Genomic DNA, 12,679 nt, shown 5'->3' with positions numbered 1-12,679 from the left:
CAAAGTTGGACAACGACTTGCTGGTAGTGGCCGTCTACTTGTTGCCTAGCGCAAAGATATAATGCACGTACTGGGCCTCGAATTACACAACGATGATCTACACCGATGTTAGTGTTGGGGAACTTTTTTGCAGACAAGAAGACAAACAGCAATTTGCTACCATTCATGTGCGAGAACACCCTGCTTGTCTCCATTGTATCGCCGCCATACGCTGTCACCACCTCGCACAATACTTGCATAGACCTCGTCTATCAGAACTAGCCACTGGTGGGACACCTCTAGATATATCCGTTCATTTCTCTGACCACAAAATCTCTTTCATGATAACCAAGGACTGCAAAAGAGGGTTTCGTGAAGAATAAGCAAAATGTGAAGATAAAAATTTTCTGAAACCATAAATATGTCGCTCTGAAATTCTTTGCCTCAACACATTTGCACAGTAAAAACAGCTGAACAGCTGGGCCGAAATTTTGCATTAGGGAGTACCGTAATCGCCGGCCGGCCACTTTTTAGGAGGTGCCTTACCTTATCTTCATCCGGAACCTTGCTCTGACATGGCCTCCGTTCCATATAGGTAGATGGGACGGCACGAGCAGCATCTTTTCGACCAGTTTTTGGAAGTTTTATTCGCAAAAACACCTTCTGAACTGCTCCACCAACCTGTCTTAGGTTAAGACAGTGCCCTCGTGGTTTTTCAGCCGTAGTTGGGCTGTACCTTCAACGATGAAGACCCCATAGGCCAACTGTGCTGTCTAGTCCCATGAGTGGTTCCGGATGGCATTTTGTAGTGTTTAGGGCAATCTTCAAAATCTTCGTCAGACTTGCCGAGGAATGTTCCAGAGTCTTATCGGTAGTACGGTGTCGCAATCGCTCTGGATTACCTAGCACGTGCAAAACGTTATCGCCTCTGCCCTCCTTCCTTTCCCGGCTAGGCAATTTAGTTGGTTCTTCTGGTAGCCCAGCTTGTTTGTTTCCGATGATTCGTTACCCCACACCCACAACGAATCAATGCTGTGGTAGAGCGCGGGTATGGCAGTACAGTGAACAAAGCTCATCGTGCTGAGTGTCTAGCAGAATCAAGGTAATTGCTTGTCACTGTACTCGTCCTCGTCTTCCCCAGCCAGTCAATGTTGAGTGTCTACCGACGGAACAAGCCTCCTAATTCTTGCACATATTTTTCTGTGATTCGGCTATCACAGGATGAGAAGGAGCGCGCTCGTCAAAATCATCCTTTAGACTTTTTGGGGGCGTTGCGCAGCAGTGGCGTCACCGCATAATTTTCAATACTTTTTAGTAGAAGTCAGGTCTCAAAACTTTTTATCACAATCCTGTGTAATACTACATAAAATAGCCTATTTCTGTCCTAAACGTTTGTGCCGTAGCGTATAAACGTGACAAGTCTACGAGACGCACCGTTTCAGGTACCCTCTACCATACCTCGGCAAAGTTGGTGCGGCTCACTCAAACTCACTCACAATTTTTTTTTCGAATCACCACTCACTCAAACTCAGACTCAATGCTGAGCAGCAGATCTGCGCTCACTCAAACTCAAACTCACATTGAGCGCAAAACTCAGAACTCACTCGGACTCAAACGTCAAACTGTACTCAAACGTAAAATGTAATGAAAACTCAAATTGTACTCAAACTCAAAATGTACTCAAACTCAATACGGACTGAAAACTCAAAATGTACTCAAAACTCAAAATCTACTCAAACTCAAAGTAAACTCAAAAGCAAAAATGTACTCAAAACTCAAAATGTACTCACACTCAAAATGTACTCAAACTCAAAATGTACTCAAAACTTGAAATGTACTCAAAATTCAAAATTTACTCAAACTCAAAATTAACTTAAAACTTAAAACGTACTCAAAACTCAAAATGAACTCAGAACTCAAAATGGGCTGAGAACTCAAAATGAATTCAGAACTCAAATGGCCTCACAACTCTCATGCTAGGAATTTACTCGGGGTCAGATGAACTCTGATTTCATTAGCAGTCAGTGTTTTCAAATGCAGGCTTGGTAAAAATATACGGGTGCAAATTCGTGAGCTCAAACTCTTGCATTCGCCACGACATGACACCGTAGCTCCTTTGAGTTCGGAAACAATTTTCGTTGCAGATTTAATACAGCGATACCTGCTGCCCATGAAGAGTAGCGCTGATTGGAAGCAATTGTACGTATATATTGGATACCAAACTCTATGTATGCTCCGTGTTCGTGTTCATGACAGAGGTGGTCCAGGCTCGCTGGTGTGCTGGGTCCCCAGGTCGAAACAAGCAAGATTGGGTGAGGGGACGTGCGCTCACTGCTCCGTTCATTTATGTCGAAGCTGTTTAGGGTAACGGTTCCGTGCATTCTTTCTCTGCATCCTGAAAAAACGCCTTCTGTCAAAGCGAACTGTCCCCGCGAATCTCTGAAGCGCGAGGCGTTCATGGATATACCTTTGCTGTTTTATTGCGTAGCATTCTTTGCCGAGTACATCCCTCCCCCTATACCCGCAATGATCTTGTAACGCCTTGCATATACACAAAAATGCAGATATCACGGAAGTTCAACCTGTAATCATTATAAAAGCGTAAATGCAGAGAACTGATAAAACTAAATGTTAAAAATCTAAAAAAGAAATCAGAAAAATATCGAAAATGGCGAACCGTGTAACACGGGAGTCATAAATGATCTCAGATTGGGTGAAAATGCAGAGAGCTGTGGCGCTAAAGATAGTGGGGTATCAAATTGAGGGTCTCGAGGAGGGAAATCACCTGGGACAAACAAAAAAGTGCCTCGTTGTTTGCTGAGGCACTTGTATTAGTTTTCATTAGCATTTGGTAGGTGGGATGAGCTCTCGTAGCTCAGAAAAACACCACGCTGTCGTTGTAAGCAATGACCGCCACCGTACCCAGCTGTTAACTTCCAGCATGCATGCGTGTGTGAGTGAGTGTGTGTGTGTGTGAATTAGAGAGTGAGCGAGAGAGAGTGAGAGAGTGTGTGTGAAAGAGAGAGTGAGTGAGAGAGTGTGTGTGAAAGAGAGAGTGAGTGAGAGAGAGTGCATGAGAGAGTGAGAGTGAGAGTAAGACAGTGAGAGAGAGTGTGAGAGTGAGAGAGTGAGAGGGTGTGAGAGTGAGAGAGTGTGAAAGAGAGAGAGTGAGAGAGAGTGTGAGAGTGAGAGAGTGAGAGGGTGTGAGAGTGAGAGAGTGTGAGAGTGTGAGAGAGAGAGAATGAGAGAGAGAGGGTGTAAGTAAGGGTGAGTGTGAAAGAGTGAGTGAGAGACTGAGAGTGAGTTAGAGAGACGGAGAGTGAGTGAGATAGTGAGAGTGAGAGAGAGTGTGAGAGTGAGAGAGAGAGTGAAAGAGATTGTGTGAGAATGACAGTGAGAGTGTGAGAGTGCTAGAGTGTGATAGTTAGAATGTGAGAGTGTGAGAGAGAGTGAGAGAGTGAGAGAGTGAGAGTGAGAGAGAGTGAGATTGAGAGAGTGAGAGTGAGAGAGTGTGAGCGTGAGAGTGTGAGAGGAGAGTGTGAGCGTGAGAGTGTGAGAGTGAGAGTGAATGCGAGAGTGTGAGTGTGAATGCGAGAGTGAGTGTGAGTGTGAGTGTGAGTGTTAGTGTGAGTGCGAGTGTGAGTGTGAGTGAGTGTGAGTGTGAGTGTGAGAGTAAGAGTGAGAGTGAGAGTGTGACTGTGAGTTGAGTGTGAGTGAGAGTGAGAGTGAGAGTGAAAGTGAGAGTGTGAGTGTGAGTGTGAGTGAGAGTGAGAGTGAGAGTGTGAGTGAGAGTGAGAATGAGAGTGAGGGTGTGTGAGTGCGTGAGTGAGAGTGAGAGAGAGTGAGAGTGAAAGTGAGAGTGAGAGTGTGAGTGTGAGTGAGAGTGAGAGTGAGAGTGTGAGTGTGAGTGAGAGTGAGAGTGAGAGTGTGTGAGTGTGTGAGTGAGAGTGAGAGTGAGAGTGAGTGAGAGTGTGATTGAGAGTGTGTATCTTTTGCTATATACCTTTTGCTATATCCTCATAATTATAACCAGAAACCATTTTTATATTTGTCCCACGTGATCCCCCTCGACGAGACCTTTAATTTGATACCCCACACACCCTAGCAGGGTCATATGAAATTCATACCAGTCAAACTAGACATGACTCTCATGACTGTAACCAGAAGGCATTATTTAGGTGTCCGACGTGATTGCCCTAACTGGAACCTTCAATTTGACGCCCCATATGCTTCTGCGGCCTCACCTTGAATTTAACCCAATCTGTGACTCATAATGACTATCTTATGATTCAAACTACGAAGACTTTTGTTACTTGTACCGCGTGATTCCCCTCGTCAAGACCGTATATTTGATACCCTACACGCCCTAGCGGGGTCACTTGGAATTTTACCCCAATATAAGACTAGCTCACAATCTCATGGTTATAACAAGGAAGAATTTTTCTATTTCTCCCTCGTAATTCCCCTCATCAAGAAAATTAATTTGATACCCATCACATCCTAGCGGAATCAATTTGAATGTTCAACCAATCAATGACTAACCATGACTATCTCATGAAATAGCCCTACCACATTTTTGTCCCACGTGATTTCCCTTATCGGTACTTTCAATTTGATGCCCCGGACACCCTGTGGCATCATTGTGAATTTTAACCTAATTTATGACCCATTTTGACTTGTCATGATAATAATCAGGAAGCACGTGATTACCCTCATCGAGACCTTTCATTTGATACGCCACACGCCCTAGCGTCATGAACTTGAATTTTAACCGAATCTATGACTTACCATGACTACGTCATGATATATCCATAACACATTTTCGTCCCGAATGATTCCCCACATCGACACCTTGAATTTGATTCCCCACAGGCCCTCGGAGTGTCATTTTGAATTTTAACCCAATCTATTACTCATTATGACTGCCTGATGACTACAATCAGGAAGCATTTTGTTATTTACCCCGCGTGATTCCGTTAATCCGGACCTTTCATTTGATACCTTACACGCCTAGCCTCATCAGTTTCAGTTTTCACCCAATCTAATGTGGTCATTATTCTGTCTTAAGGGGCGCTGCCCAGTGAATTCAGCTAACTTATTTGAAACAGCAGAAAGGACAGCCCCCGCCCCCATTTCCCCCCGGCTCTCACCTCTTCCTTTGTGACCCCTAGTATATCAAGCCATTAACAGTAGCAGGCGAACAACCAGCACGCCAGCGCCGCCGTGTACTTTCCCACCACCGTTTCCCACGCTCTTAGTGGATCCGTCAGGAGGAAAAGTTAAGACAACCCTTTTTATGACATCACCAGTCATTATCATTCACTCGCCAAGCCGCGAAAATAGGTATACAGCTAGTGCTTATGGCCATGAAAATTCAACAAGAAACTAAAAAAATCAGACACCCTCTCCCCCCCAACCGATCATGCAGATTGCGATTGGTGCCGTACCCGCAGGTAACCTGAATTCCGAGCCCACAGGGACGAATGAAACTTAACAGCCAAGCATAGCTGCCTGCTAGTCTACTCATATGTACCCAAACTCAAAATGGACTCAAAACTCATATATACTCAGAACTCAAAATGTACTCAAAACGCAATATGTACTCAAACTCAAAATATACTCAAACTCAAAATGTACTCAGAACTCAAAATGGACTCAAACTCAAAATGTACTCAGAATTCAAAATTGACTCAAACTCAAAATGTACTGAGAACTCAAAATGGACTCAAACTCAAATTGTACTGAGAACTCAAAATGGACTCAAACTCACAATGGACTCAAACTCAAAATGTACTCAGAATTCAAAATGGACTCAAACTCAAAATGTACTCAGAACTCAAAATGGACTCAGAATTCACTAGGTCTCAGGCGTACTCAAACTCAATCGGTCTCAAACTCAGTCGGGATCACTCGGCTCAAACTCACTCAAGCTCAAACTCACCATGCCACACTAGCCTCGCGCGCTCACTCAAACTCAAACTCACGCGTGAGTTTGAGTCCAAGTGAGTCTGAGTGAGTGGACTTATGAGTGAGTTCGCCGACCTCTGCCCTCTACCTTCATGCTAGAAAAATAATAGTGGTTTAATGTAGCGCTGCTACATTCGATAACAACGACAACTCGTTTAAAAATATTTTAAAACGCCTTGTTGTGGCGTTTTACACGCAATGTCCATACTCGTAGGGTAAAGACTCACCTGTAAAAGAACACATTTATATTTAAAGAGATTTTTCTTCGCTATCGTTTCAGCTCTATGGAGACCATTCATTGAAAGCAAGGGAGAACTACAAAAATGAGCAGCAGCTGCTCTAACAGGAGTAGGAAATGTCCACTGTATACTCCCGTCAGTACACGCAGCTATGTCACTTTTTGGACAGATAAAGATGTGGAAAATGTACGTTTTCCGCATCTTTGGTTAATGAGATGGCAGCGTCCCCCTTTTCGCGAAAAATGCGGCAGATACCAGTATAAATTCTCTAGTGATGCATATGAACTGCTTGAATGCCGGGGAAGTGTACACCAGAAGCCAGCTTTCTACGAACAGGCACATTATGAGTGGGCTTGCGGGAGTGAATAAATATAACGTTGCTTCAGTTTATTTTATTACCACCAGGACATCAAGTACAACGACATAGTGTAAAGCAGATACACAGGCCGTAAAAGACAACGTTACAAAAACATCAGCTAACTCCTTTGTATACTTTGCATAATCACAGATTTTTGAACGAAATATTAGAACAAAACGTTTGCGTTTTGAAACGAGAATTTTGTTCGAGACCCTGCAAAATGGTTTTGTGACCTTCCGATTAATTGCAAGTCTTTTTGATGAGCTCAAGTTAAAATGCCCCTTAAAAATGTATTGCCATCAATGTGTCCTTCAGTTTCAAAAAGCATGCAAGAAATAGAATCTCCTCAGTGAGAAGACAATACAAAACGAGGCAAAATTTTCGCATGTTCTGTCACATTTGATCAGACGGTGTTCCACGCGCAGATAAGATCTGGAATAACAAAAGCTTGATGTGGGCGAGTTGGTACATACTGCTTAAAAATTAATCGGCGCTAAAACAGGGACGAGAGGAACACGTAACTCACAACACGGTGCCGAACTTCCAACTAGAATTTATTGAAAAAGATGCTGCTTATATACACAAAACTAAAAACCTAAAAACGAGAAGCAATTGTCACGTCTAAATGCATCACGTGTTTAAAAAAGCCACTTCTTTATCAGTCAGCGATAAGGACGGAGTACTCACGCAGTTATCCCCTGCCTGTCTAATAAAAAGAGCTTCCATAATTTCGCGCTCAAGCCTTCCTCGTGCTTTCCGCAAGAACTTTGTCCTGTCTAGCAGGGGGCTACACTTGCATCGTTTGCAGTGATCAGATAGGTGGCCACCAGCTTTATTTTCAACTGCCCAATTGTGCTCCCTTGCCCTCTCATTGAAGCATCTTCCAGTTTGCCCAATATACACTCTTTTGCAGCTCAGGGGAATTTCATAAACTACACCCACCCTGCAGTCGGTGTAGCGAACAGCGTGGTTTTTTGCACAGGGTTCAGATTCTTTCTTCGGATTTTTATTCGGAGTGTATATTGGGCAAACTGGAAGATGCTTCAATGAGAGGGCAAGGGAGCACAATTGGGCAGTTGAAAATAAAGCTGGTGGCCACCTATCTGATCACTGCAAACGATGCAAGTGTAGCCCCCTGCTAGATAGGACAAAGTTCTTGCGGAAAGCACGAGGAAGGCTTGAGCGCGAAATTATGGAAGCTCTTTTTATTAGACAGGCAGGGGATAACTGCGTGAGTACTCCGTCCTTATCGCTGACTGATAAAGAAGTGGCTTTTTTAAACACGTGATGCATTTAGACGTGACAATTGCTTCTCGTTTTTAGGTTTTTAGTTTTGTGTATATAAGCAGCATCTTTTTCAATAAATTCTAGTTGGAAGTTCGGCACCGTGTTGTGAGTTACGTGTTCCTCTCGTCCCTGTTTTAGCGCCGATTAATTTTTAAGAAGATCTGGAACTTTCCAATTTAAAACATGCACCTTTTCTCGTACCAAAGCAGAAAATTGGACAGTGACTGGGGTGCGAGCATTTATGCATTCACAGGAACTTACCCTCAGCTGTTTCGAAGATCAAAAGATTGTTGTCGCCAGTTTTGTTTAGTGTGGTTGATATATTCATTTTTAATTTATAGCATTTCCTTTAAAATGAAAGCACAAAACCGTGAGACAAGCAATACCTCTCCCTTCCCATGGCATGGCGTTATTGGTTTTCAGAAAATACTCACAGCTGTTGTTTTTCTGAATCTAGCACACGATATGTCACGTTGACATATCTGTAGTGATTTCTGGTAACTTCCACAGACTGACAGGATTGCTGGTCGTTTAAAGCATAGTTTGAAAATTGTACGTGCAGCCGCCCTTTCTGTTTTTTCACCTAGAAAAAGTAGGGTTAATTTTCATGATTTGCTGTTCATAGCAGTTTACAGCAACATGCCCATTCTCATGGCTCTAAAAGCCGAAAATGCGTGATGCCGCATATTTCGACACAATTTTGCGCAGCCTACTACTGGTGAAGCTTCCCGAAACATTTTTTTTTTTCACCACATCCTGACATTTCCCAGAAGTTATACTGAGTACACCAAAGAACTTGAACAAGGCTTTCTGCAATTACAGTTAAAGATGCTGGCTCAGAGCATCTAAAAATTCTGTTTTTTTGATGTAATTGCAGACTGGAAAAACTGAACTTGTCAAATTGAAGTTCTTGGCCGAAATATCTAACGTTGTGTGAAACTCCGCAGCACTGGTGAAACTGGCGTTTCAAGCCGATTTAAGTGGGCCAAGAGCTCACCATCAAAGCCTTGTCGGCAAGTTCCCTATAAATAATCCGCCCTATTTCAGAAATTGCGCGGCCACCCTTGGGAGTAAGGAGCGCTACCTCATCCGGCTAGTGGAACTTTTCATTATAACCCGAATAGCGTATGTCACTGCATACCTCCCCCTAATAAAAGCTGAATAAGGCCAAACTGACAGAATAATACGCCATGCCTCTGAACAGGCAGCGGGCAATCCCATCACGGCCTCCACTGAAAGTTTCATGGCTATGGTTATAGATAATACCTTAATAAACTTGTACAATCGCAGCGAATAGACCACTACCCGCGATTATCTAGGATTCCCACAGGACTCCTCTTACTGCAGAAACTAAGCATTCCATACACCAGTCAACATGACACCAATACTTCACTTCCTCCTCACCTTCAAAAGGCCATCTACGTCTTCCGCATACCCAGGATATTGCACCCGGTATACCACAAAAGTCACTGTGATGCTCCAGCGTCTGCCCTGCACCAGCGTTTTAGAGATAATCTTGACGTATGTTTTGATGACGCCGCTCACTACCACCTTACGCACACCATGGCCATTGTAGCAGTAGATGCTAACGGCAACTTTCCAGTATCAGCCACTACTTAGATTAATCACGCCTTAGGAAGGAGAAGAGTCTGCTATGTCACTTGCCATCACCTCCACAATGGCTGAAATTATTGTGAGATATTCCGAAAGAGCTCTCCGGAACCACCGGATGGCAGTATCTCCAATACAGGCCCAGCCACCCTACGCTTTCGCACAGGCCGCTCGTATGCCCAACGTGCAAGCAATCTGGGCAGAAGCCCATGGATCTCTCCCAGGCAACGAGCTAGCACATAAGGCTGCCGGGGGATTTATCTCGTGGGATTGCCCTGACGACGCTGCTGGCTCAGACCAGGTGGCTAGGGACAGACTGGTGACCTAGGGCTTCAATAGGGCTTCTCCGGAAAGCACCAGACCCAAGGCGGATCCCTAAATGCAACACCGTGTCGAGGATTTTTAAACCTGGTTTTGAAGCAGAAGCATACACCCCACTTCCGTAGTTATTGCGCGACCGACTTAACTGTTAAAAAGACGGAGCAGGCATGTCTTATCTGCACCATGTGATTGGTTGGAGAGAGTTTTAACAGCGTTTATAGTTTCAGTGTATTTACGTTTTACCTATTTATTGGGGGGATAAATGTGAGCGTTTCGTCAAGCAGAATAGTTTGCCCATTTTAGCGGGAATAACTACCCCTCAATTTGATCTTCAGGGTCAGGCCGGACTCCACGCTGCCTAGAAAACAAAACCCATGTGCTCTTTCTAGGATTATTCTTGAAACCTATTCATCCGCCCACTATTCAAGTTTAGTAGCACCCAGTTTTAACTGCCGCTCGCAGATTTAGGGATATCAACATTTATAGATGGTGTGAATATCATCAACGCAAAGTGAGTAGTAAACAACGGGTGGCAGTCCCTTTTGGTGTGGGTTTATTAGGTGCGTAGTACTTTAGGACCGCACAATGTCCATTCGCTTCCGTGCGCATAACATTTACAATCGCGAAAAATCACACAGGCACCGGCAGGATTCGAGACTGTGTGGGAGACTACACAGAGTTAGTTTCAGTCGTCTTACCCATTGGGCTACGACCGTTTTTGCTATTTATAACTTTTGTTCGCACACAATACACGTCACGGATAGATTAAAAACGGTCGGCGGAAGTTAAAATAAACATTGAACGTACACAGTTCTTCTAGTACAGGTAGCCATTCCATATCGGTAGTCTGCTACTCGTGCACTTCATAGAGCAAACGAATACTCTGTGCAAAGTATTTGCTCACAGTGAGGGCGCGCGGGTCAGCGTGCCGCACCGCCATTCTCGACCTCCAAATGGCATGCAATCTTAGAGCCATGATGACCTCATACGGCACACTGTTGTCACTAGGTACGCAAAGAAATCGTATGACTTGGGTTGAAACTGGCAGGTCAAATTTTAAGGTGCTTTGTAACACATCCCAGAAAAATATGGCGTCTGAGCACTCCGCGAAAACGTGCTCAACAGTTTCTGGTTTGGTACACAAATTGCACATTGTAGGCCCAGCGACAGCAAGCCTTTTTTCTTTATCGACGTCTGAACAGGGAGTGAACCGGTGTGCAGTTTTAAGAAAAGGTTTTCACGGATTCTGGGATGGCCATCTTTTTAACACGACGTAACACATTCTGGCAAGGAACAGGTCTATACACTGATCGGTAAAGTGGCACAGGTAGCAACACATCCTTGAAGCCTGTAGTAAGTGCCTTTCTTGACACAGTTGCTAGGTACTCCAATGAAAACCGCACTGCTAGAAACTTGAAAGGGTCTACAACCTCCTTCATATAGCCCTTAGGGCTGCTACTGCTTTCATTTGCGGAGAAGACAATACATGTTGGCAACACTTTTGACAGCACACGTTGTAAAAATGTCAGCAGAAAAGGGTCATTCGTATCCCGTAAGAACAAAAACCTATCAACAAGCTGTCGAATGTAAACGTCACACAACGCAACCCAGCCCTCCTGAATTCGCCCGAATGATTGGTTCGGCTTGAACGCTCCCAAACTGAAGACCAAATGAACACAGGAAACACGATGTATTTTCTGAACTTGAACTCTCGAACAATGAATGACGTGCATCACCTACCAGTGCTTTGCTACCAGAAAAAGGTTGCAAACCGTGGCATGTGCGAAAATAGACAAAGCTCGACCTCCCCATTTGGTTGTCGTTTCTCGGAGCCACACCTTTTCGGATTCCCAGTAATCGCGGCTATCTTGATAGCTGCCAATAGGAACTCCGAAATTTTCTCCGAGCCACACCTTTTCGGATTCCCTGTAATCGCGGCTATCTTGATAGCTGCCAATAGGAACACCGAAATAACCCATTGGTGTGCGTGACCATGACGCATTTTCGAACACCGATGGTGCTGCCGCCCACTCCCCATGAAAAAACCCTACACACTTTGCTTAATTAACAGAACTCTTTGTAACGGGAAAAATTCTTTTGTTACCAATATTGCTTTGCTGATGCTCTCCTTGCCCTCAGAGAATACGGCCACGTCATTCGCATTTGTTACAGTCTGACCTCACTTGAGTGGAGACGAAACCCGCGCGAACCACCATCATTGATTATTCGCAAACAAAAAGGTTCAAAAAATGCAAAAAATAAGGGTGCGGCAGGGCATCCCTGTCTCTCCGCAGTTAACACTGAAATACATTTCGATACACGCTTGTTTACAATCCATTTTAAAATATTCACTACACGCAATACGTGCACTATCCTTCACAACATCGCCAACATTACCACAGTCCAGAATGAAGAATAAAATTTCGTGACACACTGTATCAAAGGCGTTCTAATATTGTATCTGAAGCATTGCTACTCTTCCAGGGAATACATCACAACACTGTATATCACCCCGTGCGACAGGAACATTGTTTAATATCCTTCTATCTCGTATGCCACATGTCTGATGCGGGCCTACTAGTGTGGTTACAATTCCCTGTAATCTATTCGCTATAATCTTCATTAGTACTTTTAAATCTGTTACAGACTGAAGTTTTCTCGGTCGTCTGACTGTGGGATTAAGACAGCGGGCGTTCGCGAAAAAGAAAGCGGCAGAGCGCCCGCCTTGAACGCTTCACTTAACACCCTATACAAAAATGGGGCTAGGATGTTTGAAAACCTCTTGCAAAAAAGGGCACCCAAGCCGTCCGGGCCAGGAGACGTGCCGTCCTTTAAATTGCGGCTGTCTCTACATCGCCTGACGTTATCGGTTCTTCTAACGTATTTTTAACATCGTCATGCAGACATGCCAATACTG

The 12,679-nt window shown here is 44.2% G+C and overlaps 1 long non-coding RNA gene across 1 annotated transcript in view; it reads right to left on the bottom strand.

The window, feature by feature from the left end:
- Positions 1-12,679, bottom strand: part of LOC144172533 (uncharacterized) — a 76,108-nt gene that overhangs the window by 27,166 nt on the left and 36,263 nt on the right. The window contains exons 2-3 of the long non-coding RNA XR_013323037.1: positions 8,265-8,413; positions 8,092-8,177 (exon numbers count right to left, since the gene is read on the bottom strand). This is a non-coding gene — a long non-coding RNA (uncharacterized LOC144172533). The remainder of the gene's footprint in view (positions 1-8,091; positions 8,178-8,264; positions 8,414-12,679) is intronic.

Source organism: Haemaphysalis longicornis, unplaced genomic scaffold, assembly GCF_048455015.1.
Source record: "Haemaphysalis longicornis isolate Haplotype H1 unplaced genomic scaffold, Haemaphysalis longicornis Haplotype H1 scaffold_23, whole genome shotgun sequence".
NCBI lineage: Eukaryota > Metazoa > Arthropoda > Arachnida > Ixodida > Ixodidae > Haemaphysalis > Haemaphysalis longicornis.
This window is presented reverse-complemented; position numbering and strand designations above follow the sequence as displayed.